We start from the raw sequence: 22,654 nt of genomic DNA, 5'->3' as shown, positions 1-22,654 counted from the left end.
AGCTCTTTGCTGTACGCTCAGAGCCTGGAGCCTGCTTCAGATTCTGTGTCTCCCTCGCTCTCTGCCCCTCCCCCACTCTGTCTCAAAAATAAATAAAGATTAAAAAAAGTTTTAAAAATAAAAAAATAAAAAAATAAGGAGTCCCTGCTTGATGATAAGGATTCCTGGAACATGAAATGGAGTCAGCAGTTTTCATTCCCAAGGTAACATGGTCTCATACGCTGCAGAACCGGGCTTCCCACTGTGCCCCTGCTTCCCCGGAGCTCTCCAGATCTGTTTCCCTGTTTCTGCCCTCCTGGCTCCCTGTGGCAATTAAAAAAGAGGCAGAGACGCCAGCAGGGTCTGCTTTTCTTCGTTTTCTGTCCTTTGTGTCTACCTTGGTCTGGGGTGTGTCCCTTATGTGATCAGCCCCGCTCATGATGGAGGCTCAACAGAACCCAGGATATCTTTGCCTCAAGTCAGAGACACGGTTTTCAAGTATAGGCCTTTCCAGATTCCTATAGTTCTGCTCCTGCTCTCTGCTGTTTGTTTTGCCGCTTCTATTCTGCATGATTATATGCAGACTCGTACTTCTGTACCCACCCCTCTCCTTCTTCCCTTGTGACAGTCTTCCTTCCTCCCAGGGTACACTGCTCCCGGGATTGACATTCATTTGAAACTCCAAATATCATTTCCAAACACAGTTATAACAATGTGCTCAATAATGAGCTTCTTCCATGTTTGAAGTACTGTTTTACAAGCGGGGGGGGGGGGGGGGGAAGGGGGGGCCGAGGTACCTGTTCTCATGGAGCTTACATTCTAATGGGGCAGGAGTCCATAAGTAAGAAAATACCAGGTAAGTGCCATAATGACGGGGGCCTGATTTCAGCTGAGTGGTCAAGGAAGGCCTCTCTGAAGAGGTGATGTTTAAATTGAAGCAGGAAGCACACAAAGGAGACAGCTATCTGTATAACTGCGTGTGAGTTTCAGGCTAAGATGGCAGATGGTATTCATGCAACTAATTTTGCTCCAACCCAAAACTGCTCTAAACAGATTTTCTTTTCTTTTCTTTTTTTTTCAAATCTTTTCTTTCTTTCTCTCTTTCTTCTTCTTTTTTTTATTTTTTATTTTTTTTTTTTAAGTCATAAACTCAGAAGGAAAGGAGAACAGGAGAAAAGAGCAACACAATTTCAGAAACTGGAAAATAGATGGCTAACCGGTGGTAACCGGTTTAGCAGATCAGAGAAAGCTGAGCTGCATCCCAGCTTCTACTGTAAATACCTCAAAAGGCTCAGAAACTGCCAGAACCAGGGATCATTGGGACTGAGGGTAGAAGAGAAGGCTAAGTGAGTGAGAGCAATTTGAAAAGCAGTTGGATCCCCCATCCCATCCCTGATCCCAGCAGAAGATTGGAGGTTCATCCTGCAGTGAGAATCTCTGATCTAGAGGACGCCAGGCACACAGAGGACATAAGAACCATGGCAGAAATGGGGGGGGGGGGGGTTGGGGGATCCAGAGGCCAGATATATAGCAAATGCAGCAACTCCAACCATCTTGTGCCATTTTGGCTCTCAGAATGCTGGCAATACGATCTTCACCTTCCAGATAAGAGACTGGAAACCTCTTCCAGAGGAATCTAATCAGCCTCTGAGGAAAGACCCACAGAGTCTGACACTGGGGCATCTCCCAACTGATCCGATCAGGTCACCGTTCAGTGAAGCTCAGGGTCAGTGTGCCAGACACCTCGTGTGCACCACTTCTCATCCTCTTACTTCTCATCCTCTTACTCTGCCCACAGTTGCAGGCACTGCCCCATCAAGTTCCTTGCATCTTCCCAGAGTAAGTATGATGGTTAATATTATGCGTCAACCTAACCAGGCCACGAAATGCCCAGATAGTAATCATTATTTGTAGGTGAGTCTGTGAGGGTATCTCTGATTAGATTAGCACTTGAATTGGTAGACTGAGTAAAGCAGATTGCCCTCCCCTATATGGGTGGGCCTCGCCCAAACTGTTGAGAGCTTAAATAGAACAAAAAGGTGAAGGAAGGGAAAAGTTGCACTCTCCTGCTCTCTCTCTGCCTTATTATTTTTGAGATGAGGCATTGGTCTCCTGCACTGAGATGAGAACTTATGCCATTGGCTGTCTTGGGTCCCAGGCAAGGGGACTGGAACTATCCCATTGGCTGTCTGCGTCTCCAGTTTGCAGAATCATGGGAGATCATGGGACTTCTCAGCATAATCACATGAGCCAATGCCTAATATCTATATCTATCTACTATTGTTTATGTTTTTCTGGAGAACCTTAGCTAATATAGCAAACACAGTTTCACCTCAGCCCTGAATCTTGCTTTCCATCCCAAAGCTTCTCTGATACCCATGTGGGTGTGCAAAAGCACTCAGCATCAGCATTCAGGCATGTGCAGCCCAGAAATTCAGGGATGATAAGGTCTGTGGATCTACCTTCGAGGATAAATGTTTCTTTCCCTCTTTCAGCCCCTGGGTGGACAGTTCTGAGACACTCTCCTTAAGACTCAGAACATCCCGTGGAATGGAGCACCAGTCACTACATCAATGGCCAGCTGGATAAATTTCTGTCTTTTTTCACTCCCCCTATCCCTTATTCCTGCTTCTTTGGATCGCTCACCAAATGCACTACCTCCATGTAAGTCTTGAGCCTTTAGACTGTACTCTTATTCATGAGCACACGGCTAATGACAAACAGCTAAAGAAAGCTTCTCAGTGAAGGATAAGGACCAAAACCAGCAGGGAAAAAAAAAAAAAAAAAGTAACTTGAAGGAAAAACAGACCATGCAGGGAAAAGATATCAAAAAATAAATTTAGAAAATTATCATTAGTATTTTCAAAAGGAAAAAAAATAATATTGCATTCATGAAAATAGGAAAGGATGCCATATAAAGAAATTATTCACGGGTGGCCAGGTGGCTCGGTCAGTTAAGTGTCCGACTCTTGATTTCAGCTCAGGCCATAATCACTCAGTCACAAGATGAAGCCCATGCCGGGTTCTGCACTGGGCATCAAGTCTGCTTGAGATTTTCTCTCTTCCTCTCCCTCTGCCCCTCCCCACCATCTCTCTCTCTCAAAAAAAAAAAAAAAAAAAAAAAAAAAATCAAAGAAACAAAAAGCATTCTCGGAAATAAAAAATGGTATGTCAGAAACAGAAAACTCAATAGAAAGAATGATAAGACTGGAGAAAATTCACAGAAAGTAAAACAAAAAGGTAGAGATGGACAATAGGAGAGAAAATTAGAGGCCAAGTCATGTGGGTTCAACATCTGAATAATAGAAACTCCAGAAAAAGAAAAAGAAAAAAGATAATGAACCCAAAGAATCATCAATTAAATAATTCAAGAAAATTTCCTACAAGTGAAGGATACAAGTTCCAGATAGAAAATGTTTATCAAGAAAAAGACCAACAGATGAATGCAAACACACACCAAGGCCCATCATTGTGAAATTGTAAAATACAGGGGATGAAGAAAAGATTCTACCAGCTTCAAGAGAAAAAAAAAAGTCACATACGAAGGACCAGAAATCTAACAGTTTTGGAGTTCTTTTTTTTTTTTTAATGTTTTATTTATTTTGGGGAGGTGGGGGATCTGAAGTAGGCTCTGTGCTGACAGCAGCAAGCTGGATGTGGGGCTTGAACTCAGGAACTGTGAGGTCATGACCTGAGCCAAAGTCAGACACTTAACGGACTGAGCCACCCAGGTGCCCCTGGAGTTCTCAATAGCATCACTGGAATCAAGAAGATATTCAAGTAACATCTTCAAACTGCTAAGAGAGGGTACCTGACTGTGTGGCTCAGTCAGTTAAGCATCCAACTTTGGCTCAGGTCATGATCTCCCGGTTGTGAGTTTGAACCCTGCGTGTTGGTGTCTGTGCTGACAGCTCAGAGCCTGGAGCCTGCTTCAGATTCTGTGTCTCCCTCTCTCTCTGCCCCTCCTCCATTCATGCGCGCTCTCTCTCTCTCTCTCTCTCTCAAAAATAAACAAACATTAAAAAAATGCTAAGGGGAAATGATTTTCAACTTAAAATTCTTTGCCTATCCAAATCATTTAGTAACTATGAGAATAGAATTAAGGTGATTTTCATGTAAAATCTCAAAAAATTTTACCTGCCAGGCATGCTTTTTCAAGGAGCTGCTAGAGAATGGAGTCCACAGGGCACTAAACCAAGAAAGAGGAAGCAGTAAGATCAAGGACAGAGGAGATCCATTGCAGAAAGCAAGCAAACAGTCCCCAGGTGGATGGTACAGAGAGATTCCAGGATGTCAACTGTGCTCCAGATGGCCACCAGTCAGAGCTGGAACAGTATAACCCAAGAGACAGACATGTTGAGGATGGCTTCATCCACGGGCTCCCACCCATCGTTCCTTCCTTTTCACCTGACGACTAAATCCACAGGTGCACCTGACCCAGATTCTACTGTTCCTCGACCTATCTTGGACCATGTATCGAGAAAAGTGTTTCTCCCCCTCATAAGCCTTGCCACCTAGATCACCGGAGGACTCATGTCTTCCCCCACAGAAGCGATCTCCTTTGACATACTTCTAGGCTATGGCGAGCTTAGAAGCAGATAAAAACAAGAGTGGCACACTCCCCCGACCACATAACAGCCACACATCTAACACCTGCTTCCTACTATTGCCCTACCCGTGCCCTAACTGTGCTGCACTCGGTTTTCCCCAGGATTCACTCATGACATTGCCTAGGAGAAGTTCTGGTAAATTCCCAGAGAAGCTGAATTCAGACTCTAACCTAGGGATCATTCCCTTTGTCTTGGAGGCGCCTTCATCTGACGCTGGCGTTATTATTACAGCAAGGTGTGTGCTTGCTACTCGGCTTTTCAAAACTAAATCATAACTATTCAGGGAGACCTGTGTGGCTGATTTGTTTTTTCAACTATAAATAAAAGCAAGAGAACAACTGACCCTAACTCAAAACTCAGGGGAATGGGTAACCTCTGGTGGGGGAGGGGCACAGTCACGAAGGGGAACCCAGGAGGCTGCAAGTGTACTGTTAACAGTTTATTTCTTAAGCTGGGCTGTGGGGACAGGGTGTGCCTTTGGGTATTATTATTTACTTGTAGGTAATATACTCTTTATTTACTCTTCAGTATGTAAGAACATTTCAGATGGTAATTTTATTTATTTATTTAAATTCAAGTTAGTTAACATAGAGTGTAGTATGTAGGTTTCAGGAGTAGAATTTAGTGATTCATCACTTACATACAACACCCAGGGCTCATCCCAACAAGCCCTCCTTAATGCCAGTCACCCATTTAGCCCATCCCCCCACCCACCTCCCCTCCAGCAACTCTCAGTTTGTTCTCTGTATTTAACTGTCATGGTTTGCCTCCCTCTCTGCTTGTAGCTTATTTTTCCTTCCCTTCCCCTGTGTTCGTCTGTTGTGTTTCTTAAACCCTCATATGATAATTTTGTTATAATTCAATTATGTAGTGATAATTTTTTTTTTTAATATTTTTTTTTCAATGTTTATTTATTTTTGGGACAGAGAGAGACAGAGCATGAACGGGGGAGGGGCAGAGAGAGAGGGAGACACAGAATCGGAAACAGGCTCCAGGCTCTGAGCCATCAGCCCAGAGCCCGACGCGGGGCTCGAACCCACGGACCGCGAGATCGTGACCTGGCTGAAGTCGGACGCTTAACCGACTGCGCCACCCAGGCGCCCCTGTAGTGATAATTTTTAAAATAATGATCCAACCAGGAGAGAAAAGCCACTGAAAAAGACCTAAGGCAAGAAGAAACTTGTTTTATACTGAAATCGATAGTGTTTGAGGAAGGCTAGCCTTGTGAGATGGGTGAGCTAGGAATTATTGCAAGTGTCAAAACCCCTGATTTTGCCCAAGCTGACTTTCTGTCCAACGTCTTCTGCCACCATCACATTTGCCCAAATCAGTTGGCTATAGACTGTTAAGGAGAGAAGTCACAGGAATGGGTTGGGGACCAAGGAGGAGAGAACATCATAAGAAATAAAGAACTCAGCCTATTTGTAGGAAGTTTTCATGGTAGTTATCACCAAGTGAAAGATCATCCCAAGGTCTCATCCCATCCCCAGAGACTCATCGTTAAAAAACACAAAACGGGTATTAATCATCAGTTTTTCTATTACAAAAGATAGAAACCCCACTGTTATCTATAGTATGTTAAAAAATCACCACAAAGCTTTGTGGCTGAAACAATAATGTACATGTATTATCTCACACGGTTTCTGTAGGTCAGTAATCAGAACAGCCTAGCTTTGTGATTCTGTCTCCGGGTCTCCCATGAAGTAGTCACGATGTCAGCTGAAGGCTTGACTGGGGCTGGTGGATCCTCTTCCAAGATGGTTCACTCACAAAGCTGTTTGCAGGAGGCCTCAGTTCCTTGCCAGATGGATCTCACATAGGGCTGTCTGAGTGTCTTCACAATAGGGTAGGTAGCTTCCCTCAGAGTGAGTCATTCAAGAGAGAGCAGAGGTAGAAGGCAGCACTTGTAATGTCTGTTATGATATAGCCTCAGATGCCACACATCCTGATTACACAGATCAGCCGTGTTCTGTATGAGGGGGACCAGAGGAGAGCAGGAATACCAGACTGGGGGAGTATCACTGGGGCCATCTTGAAGCCTGGCTACCACACCAGCTTGACTTCATAAACATTAAAAAGTCTTGAATTTCTTTCAAGATACTAAGAAAATGAAAAGACATGCAATAGATGGGGACAAAATATTTGTCAATATGTATGCAATAAGTCTTTTATGCAGAATAAAGAACTCTCAATATTCAGTAATCACAAAGAAATATTTGTAAATGGCAAAATATTTGTTTTTTTTTTAACGTTTATTTATTTTGGGGACAGAGAGAGACAGAGCATGAACGGGGGAGGGGCAGAGAGAGAGGGAGACACAGAATCGGAAACAGGCTCCAGGCTCTGAGCCATCAGCCCAGAGCCCGACACGGGGCTCGAACTCACGGACCGCGAGATCGTGACCTGGCTGAAGTCGGACGCTTAACCGACTGCGCCACCCAGGCGCCCCTTATTTGTTTTTTTTTAATATTTATTCATTTTTGAAAGAAAGAGAGAGACAGTGTAAGCAGGGAAGTGGCAGAGAGAGAGGGAGACACAGAATCTGAAGCAGGCTCCAGGCTCCAAGCTGTCAGCACAGAGCCTGAGGTGGGGCTCAAACCTATGAACTGTGAGATCATGACCTGAGTCAAAGTCCAACACTTAACCAACTGAGCCACCCAGGCACCCCTGGGCAAAATATTTGAAGAGACCATTCACCAAGGAGGATATACAGACAGTTTAATAAGCAATTGAAAAGATCTGGGGCCCCTGGGTGGCTCAGTCACCTGAGTGTCCGACTTCAGCATAAGTCATGATCTCCCAGTTCATGAAAATTCAGATCCTCTGTCCCCCTCTGTCTCTGCCCCTCCCCCCCCTCTCTCTCTCTCTCTCTCTGTCTCTCTCTCTCTCAAAAATAAATAAACATTTAAAAACAACACATGAAAAGATCTTCAGTATCCTTAGTTATTAAGGAAATCCTAATTAAAACCAAAATGAGATGGAGCACCTGGGTGAATCAGTCAGTTAAGTGTCCAACTTTGGCTCAGGCCATGATCTCACTGTTCGTGGGTTCGAGCCGCACATTGGGCTCTGTGCTGACAGCTCAGAGCCTGGAGTCTGCTTCAGATTCTGTGTCTCCTTCTCTGTCTGCCCTTCCCCTGCTCACTCTCTCTCTCTCTCAAAAAAAAAAAAAAAAAATAATTAATTTTAAAAAATTTTTAAAAATGAGATACTACTATGCATGTAGTAGAAAGTTGAGAAATCCTGTCAGGGGGTGAGGATGTGGGGCAAGTGGAACTCTCCTTCCCATTTTGTTGGCGAAAATGCAAAATGGTACCAGCACTTCAAAAAAGGTTTCTTTTACAGTTAAACATACTTAGCATATGACCCCTACTCTTATTTGCTCAAATGGTGTATCTGTGAAATGAAATACTACTCAACGACTTTTAATGAATGAACTACTGATACATGCAACATGGATGAATCTCAAACCTAAGTTAGTTTGACTGGGGCGCCTGACTGGCTCAGTGGGTAGAGCACACGACTCTTGATCTTGGGATTGTGGGTTCAACCTCCACATCGAGTGCAGAGATTACTTAAAAATAAAATCTCTAAAATAATAATAACTTTGCTTGAGTAAAAGAAGCCTGACACAAAAGTACATACTATATAATTCCATTTATATAAACATTGAGAAAATTCAAACCAATAGCAAGCAGATCAGTGCTTTGGTGGCCTGGGGATGGGAGACAAGGTGGGGAAAGGTAGGAGGCAGGGATTTCAAAGGATATGAGAAAACTTCCAAAGGTAGTGAATAGGTTCATTATCTTTATTATGCTGATTGTTTCACAGAAGGAAATGCATGTCGAAACTTCCCAAATTGTACACTTTCAACATGTGCAAGCTACCATGTGTCAGCTATACCTTAACAAGGCCACTTCTTTAAATGGCAGAAGAGTTTGCCTGTTTGCTTATTTTTGATGGAGCATCCTGTGAAGATTTTAATCTTAAAACGTTTGTTCTTATTTTATTCCTTTTTTTTTCCTGGCACACATGTTCTAGTCTTTGATTTTTTTTTAATTTTTAGGTTTTTTAATGTTTATTCATTTTTGAGAGAGAGAGAGACTGAGAGAGACAGAGAGAGAGCAAGAGAACATGCATGGGGGAGGGGCAGAGAGAGAGAGAGAGAGAGAGAGAGAGAGAGAGAGGGACAGAGGATCCAAAACAGGCTCTGCCTTGACAGCAGCAAGCCAGATGCGGAGTTCGAACTCACCCGCCAAGCAGTGAGATCATGACCTGAGCTGAAGTTGGATGCTCAACCGACTGAGCCACCCAGGTGCCCCTAAGTTTTTTTAACAGTTAACACCTGGTTCAAAATTCAAAGAGTACAAAAGGGTACACAATGAAAACTCCCCATCTCTGTTCCCATTTACCCAGTACCCCTCTGGGAAAGCAGTTTATGTAACTATTTTCCTAACTCCTTCTAAAGACATCCCAGATTTTAGTGTCCTTCCAAAGATAGTCCACATTTTATTGTAAGGAACACACCACTAAAATGAATTAGACTAACATAGTTGGCTTGAAGCTCTTGGCCTTAAGGCCATCTTCTTAGAAACCACCACACCATGAGAGCCAATGTGCAGCCTAAAGTGAAAAAGAAGAGAGACGAAGCAGAGGTCCAAGTAAGCCACTAGCTTGTGCACCTGTGGAAACTCCAGGAGCAGAACCAAAGAAAGCCATAGGTTAGGGCCGCTGATGCCAATTGTTGGACTCCATGCCTACTGTCTAGAACCTGTCTAATGGATCTAGAACATCCATTGCCATCTGATCACAGTAACCATCTTTGAGAGACCCTCCTTGTTCATACCTAAACGGTCCTCTTTGGTCCTTTGCCTTGGACCTGTGACATCCTGGGTTAGCTCTGTTCTCAGTTGTGGCTGAATGTTACATGTGCACAATAAGCCAATCTCTTCTCCCTTAGCCGAAGGCACAAACAAACAAAAAGGTTGCAGGATCAAGGGCATGTTCACGTCACACAGACCAGTACAGTCCTCGGGAAGCCATGCCACCAGGAAACCCCTTCCATAAAACCATGACCCACAGTCTCAAACGTTTCTCGGCCTTTCTCCTGCACCTCACACTGACCACTCACCCCCTATAGCTCTTGGGACCTGGCCCTTTCTGACTTTGCACACTCTTTGCTTTCTTCTGACTGCTTTACCATTTCTTCTCAATCACCTTCTTGGTTGCCTTCCTGCTCTCCCCTGGCTCTTCTCATGAAGACAGCCCCCAGAAGCTGGTCTTGATCAGTTCCCTGGAACATCTCATCCATTTACAGCTGTCCTGTGCGAGAGGAGACCACTTTCAGGTCTAAGATTGGTGTTCTGCCAGCTTGGTACAGCTGCTATTCAGCAGGACTGATGGTTTCACTCTCACGTGATCCTGTCTGGCACCTGACGGCCCCTTACCTTTGCACAGCCCTCCCCGTAGACCTCAAATATGCACTGCTCACATTTCCAACTAGGTACCCATCCTACAGAATCAGTTCATGCCAAACCGTTCTGTTTTCTCTCTTCCAAAGTGATTGCTTTTCCTCCTTGGAATTTCTGAGTTAATGGCTATGCTATTCAGTATTCAGGTAGCCCTTATCATAAGTTAATATTTGTCTATTTGGGTATACGGCTCCTATCTCCCTAAGTAGACTCCACGTGGCTTTACCGGAGGTAGAGGCCTTGACTTAGACTTTATTTTGTTTACCACTGCACAACTGTAGATGCTCAAATAACAGCTGATTGAAGATTTGCTACAATAAAATTACCCAACAGGTCATCAAAATACCCACCAACCATAAATCAAATCCCATTTAATAGATTTGGAGAACTTGATATCGGATGGGCTTCGTCATGATTTAGCCAAAGTAAATCATCACAATTTAATGTACTTTTAATGTAAATATAGGTTTCCACTTATCAGAGCTCCTTAAAAGTAGGACACACCCTGTGTGTGGGTAGTGAAAAATAGATCTTGCCCCCAGCTCTCTGATACAATCGCTGGAATTGCTATCATGTTATGCAATAGTCCATGACTGGCCAACCAGAAATATCTCCATCCTGAGCACTCCTTTGGACTTTATTTAGGCTCTTTTAATTTCCAGTGTGCAGGAGAGCGATTCCTTTACGTGTGTTTTCTCCTTGCTGGGTATAGGCACTAGGAAGACAGAGTGGATAGAGGCAACATAGCACCAAGCGAAGCACAGGGGCCATGGCACCATGAACTTTGGGATCCAACCTGAACTTAGCCATTCTCTGGTCATCTGACCCCAGCCCAGTTCTGAACTTCCTTTACAATTAAAAAAAAAAAATCATGACTCCATAGAGAATCCTGCATCACTCAGTCTGTCTGCACACCCTTGGCAACCCTCACAAATACACCGGACAAGGAGGAGACGGCCCCAGGTGTCTGGGAACCTGAAGCTAATAGGAAACAACCATTCCCGTTGCACAAAAATGCAGGGGTGTGAAATAAGCAAGCAGCTGGCCTTCATTTAAAATTTTGATATTTTGTTCAGCAGGGATATTTGAATATTAATTTTAAACTTTTAAAGATACTACCTTAAAACATTCTTTGTCTTGATTTAGTGCCTCTTACATTTTGTGCCCAAGGCAAGTGCCTCACTTGTGTCACCCTAATCTCAGCCCTCTTGGAATTCTAGAATTTGAGAAAAGGGACTCTGGTTACTGAAAAGTCTTTGCTTCTTTCTCTTTTTCTTTTTCTTAGATTTGCTTTAATGTTGATTTATTTTTGAGAGAGAGAGAGAGAGAAACAGAGTGTGAGCGGGGGAGGGGCAGAGAGAGAGGCAGACACAGAATCCGAAGCTGGCTCCAGGCTCTGACCTCACCTCTGCCATTTACAAGCTTCAAGACCTGGGTTTCCCAGGGCATCGCCCTCACAACTTCCTCTGCCATACAATATAGATGATTATATCTGCTGCAGTTTCTTTGCAGGGCAGTTAACTATGAAAGTCTGATGAGTTAATGTAGGAAAAGAACACTTTTAAAGCAGCATTGTGTTACATACACAGAAAGGGATAATAATTAGCACTGGCTTATCTTCAGGCTTGCACTTTGAGCAGGGATTAGCAAACACAGCTTGATCTGGGAGCTCGCAGGATCAGCCCAGAGAGTCAAGCAAACAAAAGTAGAACATCTTTCCCCCAAAGATTACTTAGATGCACGAAGAAGGGGTATCTGTGACACACTAAAATGCACACACATGCCAGAAGTCCTTTGCCCGAATTTATATCTGCTTTGTACAAACTGTGGTAAGCTACATATAAGGTAAGATTTACCACCTTTAATCATTTTAAAACATAAATTCACATTGTGGTCTCTGCTTTTTAAGAGTTCATGAGGCACAGGATTTTGTGGTTCGTTTAGTCACTGTTGAGAACATGAATCAAGGCTATTCAGGAGATTTGGAAAAGCCTGTAAGGAGAGGGTTTCAGTTAGCAGAGGATTGGCTTTGATTCTCTAGTGTTCCCGTGTTTCTGTGGGTCCGGTAGGGCCACGGGGGCCTGCCTTGTGCCCCAGGGTAAGTTATTCTGAGAGGCAGTGTCAACACAGGAGCTGAGAACTTGGATCTGGAGGCAGACTGTGCGCCTTTGAATGGAGGCTGCAAGACCTTGAGAGGTTGCTTAACCTTCTGTGCCTCCATTTTCTCTTGTGTAAAATGGAGGTAATAACACCCAACTTATTGGGCGGCTGTGAGGATTAGTAGAGTAAATACATAAAGTCCTTAGAACAGTGCCTGCTGTGTCTTACATGCCCTGAGACTCAGCTAATGTTACTGGGGGAGGAGAGAGAGGGAAGGAGAGACGTGGGTGGTGGAACAGAGGTGATGTTTCTGCGTTTAGCCTTGAAAGAGATGGGGCCAAGTCAACACAAGAGGGTGGAAACAAAACAAAACAAACCCCAGCAGAAATGATTTCTATCTAAGATAGAGGCACTGTTGGTGAAGTGGGGTCTGAGCCAACTTGAGAGGCTTTTCTCTTTGCTGATTTTGTTTGGTACCATTTATACTGGGTTCTACGAGTCCTCCTAGCAAGTTATTGAAGTTGAGAAAGGTCTTGGGGACCCACAAGACAAGGAAATCTTAAGATCATGCTGCTTTAGTAACTTTGTAGGCTGACTTTTTTCTGGGCACAGTACTAGGATGATTGGTGAAAAACCTGGTCAGTCTCCTGAATGTTGCCTGCTACCATCTTTTACATAATTTCCTTTTATTTTCTCAGTTTCCTAACTTTCTAGGGAATTTGGATGCTTTTGAATATCAAAACATATTATTCAATGGCCATTCCTTTTCAGGCATGTAACATAAATAAATTTGGTGGAGTTTTTCTCATCATCTAAATATTTTCATGTTAGCCATCATCTTTAGTGACTACAACTAAGATTATCTTGAGCTCAAAATGCAATTAGTCTATGAAGAAAATATTTGCAATAGAATTATTTTTATGAAAAGTGCACTAAAACAACATGTAGCTTATCTAATTAGATAATAAGTTTAGGGGTCCCTGGGTGGCTCAGTCAGTTAAGCGTCCAACTTCTGCTCAGGTCATGATCTCGTGGTCCGTGACTTAGAGTCCAGCATGGGGCTCTATGCTGACAGCTCGGAGCCTGCATCCTGCTTTGGATTCTGTGTCTCCCTCTCTCTCTCTGCTCCTCTCCCACTCATGCTTTCTCTCTTTCTCTCTCTCTCTCTCAAAAATAAATAAACATTTAAAAAAAGAATTACTTAAAAATATATTAAATTTAAAAGGTATGCATTAACTTTGAAATACTCTACAAATGTTTCCCCTCCTTTTCTTTCTGTCAGATTGTCAGTAATGTATTCCATTTTCAGATGGAAAAGTAAATAACCAAACTGAAGTGACTTCTCATTTCTGGTCCCTAAACAGTGCTCAAACCAAAAGTCCTTCCTTGGATTTTACAGGACGACAGAATAGGCCAAAACTTCCAAGGTAGCCTTGAATGGTTCAAATTACCTTTGGCTTGAGCATTATGACTGTGATTGACTACTTATGACCATGTGCTGTTTCAAAGACAAAGACAAAAACAAAACAAAACCAAAAGCAAAAAAAAAAAAAAAAAAAAAAAAAAGCGCAGAAAAAACATAACTTCAAATTTTACTTTGAAACTTTAACTTTTCCATCAATAGATTTCACCAAGAAACTCTTCCCTTTAATTTTGTGTTTGTATTTGCATCAGTGTTGTGTCTTTCATATTATTCTGTGGGGTGATAGAAAACATTAAATGTCTCTCTATCCAGAGATCTAGGGAACAAGGCTCTTCTTGGGTAATTGCTGTTGATGAACATATGGAAAGACACTTATTCCTTCAATCTGTAAAAACAAATTCCAGCGTGTTTAAAAAAAATAAGCTTAACTAAAATGAACTTCTCCACAAATCAAAACCACAAAGTGGTATCACCTCACACATCTTAGAATGGCTACTATCAAAAAGACAAAAAATTACAAGTGTTGGTGGGTATGTGCAGAAAAGTGAATCTTTGTGCACAGTTGGGAATGTAAAACACTGCAGCCACTGTGGAAAACAGTATGGAAGTTCCTCAAAAACTGAAAAATAGGACTACAATATGACCTAGCAATCCTACTTCTGGGTATTTACCTTAAGTAAATGAAAATATCGCTCTGAAAAGATGTGTACATACCCATGTTCATTGCAACATCATTTACAATAGTTAAGATACGGAAACAAACTAAGTGTCCATCAATGAATGAAAATATGGTGTGTATATGTGTGTGTGTGTGTGTGTGTGTGTGTGTATGTATACACAATGGAATATTAGTTGAAAAAAAGAATGATTTTGCTATTTGTGACAATTTGGATGGATCTAAAGTGAAAAAAGTCAGAGAAAGACAAATACCATCTGATTTACTTATACATGAAACAAAACAGAGATAGGCTCATGGATGCAGAAAACAATATGGTGGTTGCCAGAGGTGAGAGGGAATTGGGGGATGGGCAAAATAAGGGCAGGCGATCAAAAGGTATAGACTTCCAGTTATAAAATATATAAGATACCGGGATATAATGTACAGCATAGAGGAATATAGTCAATAATACGTAACAACTTAGTATGATAACAGATGGTAGCTAGATTTATTGCAGTGATCACTTCGTAATGTATATAAATCTTGAATCACCATGTTGTTCATCTGAAACCAATATAATAAAATATGTCAACTACACTTCAATAAAAAAAAAATCTCAGCTCATTCAAATGAAATTTCAGTGTAAGTTTTAAAATAGCTATTATTGCAGGACACATGGGTGGCTTAGTCAGTTGATGGTCCAACTTCGGCTCAAGTCATGATCTCATGGTTTGTGAGTTCGAGCCCCTCATGGGGCTGTGTGCTGACAACTCAGAGCCTGGAGCCACTTCGGTTTCTGTGTCTCCCTCTCTCTCTACCTCTCCCCCCCCTCCCCCACACTCTGTCTCTCTCTCAAAAATAAAAATAGAACATAAAAAATAATTTTTTAAATAACTGTTATTGAAAAAATGCTCATGAAAATAAAGACCAAACAAATATAATTTAGTCTTAGGGTGGATTGTTCAGAAACTTGAATGTTGGTTTCCTGCTCCCCTTACACAGAAAGTCTGTGAAACTTCTGAATAATCCTGTATTGTGATTCTAACTCGGTGATTCTCAAAGTTTTTGTGAGCATTTTAAACATCTTTACTTGGTGAATGGATAAATGGAAAGTTATGTACACCTTTAAATTATCTCATTGAGAAATCTTTTGGTCTCTTTATAGGATAGATATATATTCAGAGTCTGAATTTTCATGCCACCATTTTTGTTAAATTATAAGAACTTCTCAGGGCACCTGGGTGGCTTGCTTAGTCAGTTTTGACTCAGGTCATGATCTCACACCCAGTTCATGGGATCCATCCCCTCATCAGGCTCTGTGCTATGTGGAACCTGCTTGGGATTTTCTCTCTCTGTCTCTCTCTGCCCCTCCCACGCTCTCTCAAAATAAGTAAACTTAAAAAAAAAAAAAAGTGTTGGTGGAGGTTGGTTCCTTTGGAAGATTATTAGAAAAATCTGTTCCACACCTCTCCACTAGCCTCTGGTGGTTGCTGGCATCTTTGCTGTTTCTTGGCTTCTGGAAGCATCACTCCAATCTCTACATCACCTTCACATGGCATTCCCCCTGTGTGCAATGTCTGTGTCCTAGATCCCCTCCCCTTTTTTTTAAAGTTTATTTACCTTGAGAGAGCATGAGTGGGGGAGGGGGAGGGAGAAAGGGAGAGAGAATCCCAAGCAGGTTCCTTGCTGTCAGCACACAGCCCGATGCAGGGCCCAAACTCATGAACCATGAGATCATGACCTGAGCCGAAACCAAGAGTGGGATGCTTAACCGACTGAGCCACCCAGGCATCCCATCCGCTTTTTATAAGGACACCAGTCATATTGGATTAGTGGCCCCTACTCCAGTAGGACCTCATCTTAACTAATGACATCTGCAATGAAAAGGCCTCATTCTAAGATTCCAGAGGTTAAGATTTTGACATATGAACTTAGGGGGGGATGGACATAGTTCAACCAATAACACATATGAAGACATTTATCTTAACAGATAACTACATGGCATTGTGCGAGAGACCTACCCACTCTGAACGTCAGATTCATTTCTCAGGAGGTGTTTGTGACCGTTTAGTCCCAAGACTGTGTGTCTCCGAGAGACTGAGGACTGGTGTATCCTATTGAACAGCTTGAGTGAGAAGCAGGCCCAGCTTTGCTTCTTCTGTCCACACAAGTCCCTGTGAACAGGACTGTCCCCTTGCCCCAGCACCAGTGCTGGTGGTAGAGAGTCCTTTGTTTCACTCTATTGTGATCCTCATATATAGGCTCCTCTTCATTACCAGCTCGGCAACAGCTACATACATAATTCCATTCCCATTGCCAGGATGCAGGAGCTCCCGCCGCTCACCCTCCCAGGACCTGACTGGTTGCCATCACAGGCTATCACATCTGGCTCCATATTCTTCCTCTGAACTGGTGGCACCCCAGCCAACTAATGCTTCCAGCCTCCCTTTCCCAGGTCTTGCCTTGTTCCCTCGACTATTAAGCAGGTGCAGAGCTGATGTTTTAGCCCAGGCCTCCGTAACACCCCAGACAATGGGTACACAACTGCGCACTCAACAGTTCCTCTTATCACATGTCCTACTAGATCTGAAACTGTCCAATGACCATGTTGTCCAAGCTATATATAATGTATTCCTAATTTCTAGAATGGGATTCCCTTCAATCCAAATTTTGGAGCAGTACTTTTGTACAGCCAGTGAACCAGCCATAGAAACATTCTGACAATCATTGTATTCATAAATGAACTATCAGTATCTTATAATATATTTAATAAAACCTAGGAGACTACGTACTCACAAACAAGCTTATGGGATCACTGAAGCACGATCTGAGAAAGAAATCCACCCAGTGGGAAGATTCAGTGTGAAGATTAATTTCATGTGTCAGCTTGGCCAGGTTATGGCGCCCAGTTGTTTGATCAAACACTAGTCCAGATGTTGCTGTGAACGTTTTTTGTAGATTTAATTAGCATTTACAGTGAGTTGACCTTAAGTAATAAAGACTACTCTCAATAATGCCTCTTCAAATCAGTTGAAGCTCTTAAGAGCAAAAACTGAGGTTTCCTAGAAAAGAAGGAATTCTGCCTCAAGACTGTAACATGGAAATCCTGTCTGGATTTTAGACTTGCTAACCACCCCAACCAATCACATGAGCCGATTCCTTAAAATAAGCCTCTCTAGATAGAGAGATGATGATGATGATGATGATGATGATGATGATGATGATTCCTATTGATTCTATTTCTTGGAAGGACTCTGACTGATATATTCAGATTTATTCTTAATGGTGGCCAAGAGAACAGGTTGAGTTGTCTGAATAAAGAATTTGAGATGAATACATTGAGAAGTTAGAAACCCAATCTTTAGCAATTTTCCACTCTGGGTAGTAGGGAAAGAGAGAAGAAAGATAACGGCTCTCGACAACTTCAAATGATTCGCTTCCCACCTGGAAATGGCACCAATAAGGTGCCATCCCAAAAAGGATGTCTAAGATGTTTTCTTAAATCCACATATATCAGATCCAAAAAAAGAATGAATTCTCAACCTCTACAGATGAATCCTTAGAAAATTGCCCTATTGACAGACTATTATTACTGTAAGGTGAAATTTCCTTCTGTCTGTAAGGTGGACTTTCCTTCTGTCTCTATACAGTTCTTGAAAGGATGCAATAAGTAGGTTATTCTAGCCTCAAAGGTAATGAAATGAATTATGAATGACTCAATGGATAGCAGTGAACAGATAAAAATGTATATCTTCTGGGCCAAAAATAAGCTAATTAAATCAAAACTCAAAAGGCAAACACTAGATGAGGGGAACTATTTATTAATAATGAGGAACAGAATTAATAGTTTTAATATTTAAAGAGCTCATAACCTTCAGTAAGAAAAACCTCGATAAATATGCAAAGGATCCTACCAGACATTTCTCAAAAACAGGTAATAGAAATGACCGGCAAACATTTGGGAAAATGTCCAGCTTCACTAATTCCAAGAAATGCAAACTGAAGCAATGATGAGATTGCACTTTTCATCTACCAAATTAACAAAGATGGAAAAAAATTAAATAACCATGATGGTCCTGATGGGGGTAAACAGCTATTGGAACACAATTTGGTAAGACCTAAAAGACTTGAACTAGTAATTCACCTTCTGAAAATCTACCTAAGGAAGGGTTGGATCACAAAAATGTTTCACACACCATTATTTCAAATAGTTAGAAATTGAAATGTCCTACCAAAGAGGAATGCCATTCTCATTTAGCCATCCAAATAATTATTGAGTGCCTACTATGTGATCATTTCCTGAGATTGCTAAACAGTGGCTAGTTGTTCTAGATTAATCTTTTTAAAAAAAATTTTTTTGGGGGCGCCTGGGTGGCGCAGTCGGTTAAGCGTCCGACTTCAGCCAGGTCACCATCTCGCGGTCCTTGAGTTCGAGCCCCGCGTCGGGCTCTGGGCTGATGGCTCAGAGCCTGGAGCCTGTTTCCGATTCTGTGTCTCCCTCTCTCTGCCCCTCCCCCATTCATGCTCTGTCTCTCTCTGTCCCAAAAATAAATAAACGTTGAAAAAAAAAATTTTTTTTTAATGTTTATTTTTGAGAGAGAGAGAAACTGACAGAATGCGAGTTGGGGAGGGGCAGAGAGAGGGAGGGAGTCACAGAATCTGAAGCAGGCTCCAGGCTCTGAGCTGTCAGCACAGAGCCCCATGCGAGGCTTGAACTCATTAATGGCGAGATCATGACCTGAGCGGAAGTCAGAGGCTCAACTGACTGAGCCACCCAGGCGTCCCATAGATTAATCTTCTTTAAAATATGGGCCGAGATTTGTGTAAATAGATGTATGTGATTATACATAAGCTTACATATGCTTGTATCTGCTTATACCAACACTGGAAGTATACACGAGGAACTCATAACAGAGATGGCCTTTAGGAAAGATCCGGGTGAGGGGGAGAAGGGAAAATTACCTTTCACTATACTCTTGTACCTTCTTGAATTTTTTAAATGTGAACATTGATTTTGGTCATGTTTTGAAAGTACACGATACATAAATAATTTTATTTCTTATAAAGAAGTCTTTAGTTGTTTTCAAGTCATTTCATGGGTGTCTTGTCTTCCTGAATGTGGAATACTCTTCAAGGGAAGAGACTGCTTTATATTTCTTTGTATTCTCCCATAGCGCATACACAATTCTGGCACATAGTGGGTGTTCAAAAATATTTGTTGAATAGAAAATAATGTAATTTGGTGCTCAGATAGAAGTTAGTTAACATAAAAGTGAAAATCAATAGTTCTGGGTATTGCTTTAATGCTGATTTGTGTGTTTTAAAGCATATCGCTTATTGTTTATATCATAAATTGCTAATCTGGAAAGAAGAAAAAAACAAGATAATTGATGGAATTCTTTGTTGAAACTATATAGGGAAATGAAAAATGCCCTTTTAATTCATATGCATCTACTTGTAACCTTAATAAATTGATTTAAAGACCCTTCCAGAGCAAGTATGGAAACATAGAGATAATCTCAAGGTTTTAATTATTACAAAATTTTAAAAATTTCAATATAAGGTCTATTTTGTGCATTTGTAAGAGATTAGATTTGTTTTAACACACTTTGTAAGGTATTTGTAATCTACAGCAATTCCTTTATCATCAAACACATGTTTGTTTGTTTGTTTGTTTGTTTGTTTTTATTCTCCTGTACATGAGAAACATGCAACAAAATTGTTACGGTAACACATTGCATTTACCAGTGAATTTATCTCTTTTCTACAGTTTCATGAATGAATGGACAACATCACTTGATTTGGTATATTGATTCCCTTCACTGACTCCCTCCCCTCGCCCATAGTCATTTACTTTCAAAATATCATTGCCTGCTGGAGAAATTAGCTGGCATACTACCAAAAGGAAGTATATTTCACTAAATGGAGTTCCTGAAATGCAGCTTTTGTTTTTTGTTTCTTTCTGCTCTGCCAGCAACTTCAGATTATGAGAAAGTATATTCTCCGCATTGCGTAGCAGAAGACAGTTCAGGACTGTTCCAGAAGGTGCAGCTGCTATTTGGTACAAAGTACAAAGCAGGGGGAAAGCTTGAGGAAGAGACTGAAGAAACTTTTGAACAAAAGATCTGTTTTCCTTTCTGAAATGAAGGAAACAGTTTGACGTGGAGTGAAGTACTAGGCCCTCCTAGTGAAAAAGCTAACAGAAAAGGAGGCTGGTCCAATGTGAAAACAGAATTGGAGGCAGAGCTGGAAATAAGGTCTCTTAATGAGGGAATGAAAAGGACAAGGTTCAGTGAAAACCATAGTGAGCAAAATTCTCCCAGCGGATTGAAAGGACTTTGCCGCAAAATTCCTTAATGAAGGAAACCCACAGGTTTGCTGGGATGCCGGTAGGCTAGATGGCAGGAAATTGGAAAATTTTATTCAGCTTGAAAATAAAGATTCAGATGCTGGTCATAATAGCCCATGTATGTAGCTCTCTGTGCAACAACGGACAAATGACCAATTGCCAACTGCCAGCTTGTGACCAGAAATCAGGAAAGGTGGCCCAGTAAAAAAAAATAAATAAATAAAACAAATGCCTTGTCGTTGAAGAGGAAGGAACAGTGTGCTGTATTTATTGTGGTCTCTGCATTGTTTCCATTGGTAAGAGAAAGAAAGAAAGAAAGAAAGAAAGAAAGAAAGAGGGAGGAGAAAGAGAATGAAAAAAGCAAAGAGACCGATAGTAGAGAAATTCTCATTTCAAAGAGAATAAAGAAAAAGGAGAACAGGACGAAGAAGAGGTGGGAGCCGACAGTTAAAGATATCATTTTGGGGTGCCTAGGTGGCTCAGTCTGTTAAGCGTCTGACTCTTGGTTTCAGCTCAGGTCACCATCTCACAGTCTGTAGGTGCGAACCCCACATCGGGCTTTGTGCTGACAGTGTGGATCCTGCTTGGGATTCTCTCTCTCCCTCTCTCTCCCTCTGCCCCTCCCCTGCTTGCTTGCTCACTCTCTCTCAAAATAAATTTTAAAAGCTTAAAAAAAAAAAAAAGATTTCATTTCAATTTCTCTTCTCTACAGTTCTGAAGCCCACTTTTATTCCCATTGTACAGGTGAGGGAGGCTCAAGGGCACATAGCTATGAAGGGATAGAGCCAGATAGGACCTGATGACAACGATTCCCCTCATTTCCATGCCACACGTGACCATTATCAGCAGTCGGCGCTGAAGAGGGTCATCTGTCAGCTGTGGCTCATCGGTAAATGTGCAGAGCGGAAGTCAGCATGTGGGGCATTACCTGCAGAATTGTTGCTGTAACATTAAGTTAAATTTCACCTCTGGGAAAGAGGTAATGAAAGACACAGAAAAGCTTTGAACTCTTTTCCACACAGGAATGGAAATTACAACTGGTCATAATGACATGCTAAAAGCCTTGGCCTTTAAAAAAAAAAACCAAACAAACAGAAAACTGGATTAGTTTATCCTGGAAATGAAAAGCTGAAAAGAGATGTAATGTTCTGTGATACAAAAATTACTGATATATTTAAATCATCACCACACACACACACACATACACACACACACACATACACACACGAGAGAGAGAGAGAGAGAGAGAAGGTGGGGGGGGGAGAGAAGGAACGGTAACACAGTTGAGTGTTTACAACTACAGGGGCGAATTATAAACACTTAACTTGGGATTTTCTGCTCTCTCTCAAAACATCGCGGATCTCTTGGAATTGAGGGACTGGCTTCATGTGGTCTTGTCTCAATGCAGAGGTTTATGGGCTGAGTTGTTTCTTTGTTGGTGCTGACAGTTGGTTAGAAATTACAAGATGCAGACTCCCATGTGGTGTCGGGCCCATCGTTTCACAGAGGAGAGTGCTGGGGTCCCAAACCCTCCTGGGTGCCCCCTGTCATTCTGAACCCCCTTCAGTCTGAAGACTCCTCAGTTAGGCATCATTCACTTAGTCCCCAAAACTACTGTGACCTCTTACTCCAGGGAAGGGCAGTCAAGGGGCACTGGAATCACCTTTGGACCCCAAGCAAGGCACAAGGCCCTAAGTTCGACTCCAAACCCTATACTTTGTCCTTGTCACAGTGTGCCTCCGTCCTAGCTCTGGTCCCTGGATCTTATTAAAAGTACAAAATACAGTGTCCTCTTAACTGGCTAAGGCAAAAATGAGACAAAAAACACCACTGTAGAGAAAATGAACTTGTTTTTAATTAGTTAATTATTCCTATTTGGGGAAAAATACACAGCATAAAACTTACCCATTTTTTAATTTTCATTTTAGAGAGAAAGCACGCACAAGCGGAGGAGGGGGACAGAGGAAGAGAGAGACAGAATCTTAAGCAGGCTTCATGTACAGTACAGAGCTCAATGCAGGGCTCAATCCCATGACCCTGCGATCATGACCTGAGCCAAAATCA

General features: G+C 41.9%; 2 long non-coding RNA genes across 2 annotated transcripts in view; one reads left to right on the top strand and one right to left on the bottom strand.

Annotated features, from left to right (window-relative positions):
- Positions 1–6,110: 6,110 nt before the first annotated feature.
- The window catches only part of LOC123582522, a 40,528-nt gene continuing 23,984 nt past the window's right edge, over positions 6,111–22,654 (bottom strand). The window contains exon 3 of the long non-coding RNA XR_006704422.1: positions 6,111–6,689. This is a non-coding gene — a long non-coding RNA (uncharacterized LOC123582522). The remainder of the gene's footprint in view (positions 6,690–22,654) is intronic.
- On the top strand, positions 11,722–20,942 carry LOC123582523. Its single transcript, XR_006704424.1, has 2 exons — positions 11,722–11,905; positions 20,012–20,942. It is a non-coding gene; the product is annotated as an uncharacterized LOC123582523 (long non-coding RNA).

The sequence above is a fragment of the Leopardus geoffroyi genome, chromosome B3 (assembly GCF_018350155.1).
Source record: "Leopardus geoffroyi isolate Oge1 chromosome B3, O.geoffroyi_Oge1_pat1.0, whole genome shotgun sequence".
Taxonomy (NCBI): domain Eukaryota; kingdom Metazoa; phylum Chordata; class Mammalia; order Carnivora; family Felidae; genus Leopardus; species Leopardus geoffroyi.
The sequence above is the reverse complement of the archived record's forward strand: the minus strand, read 5'-3'. Positions and strand labels throughout refer to the sequence as shown.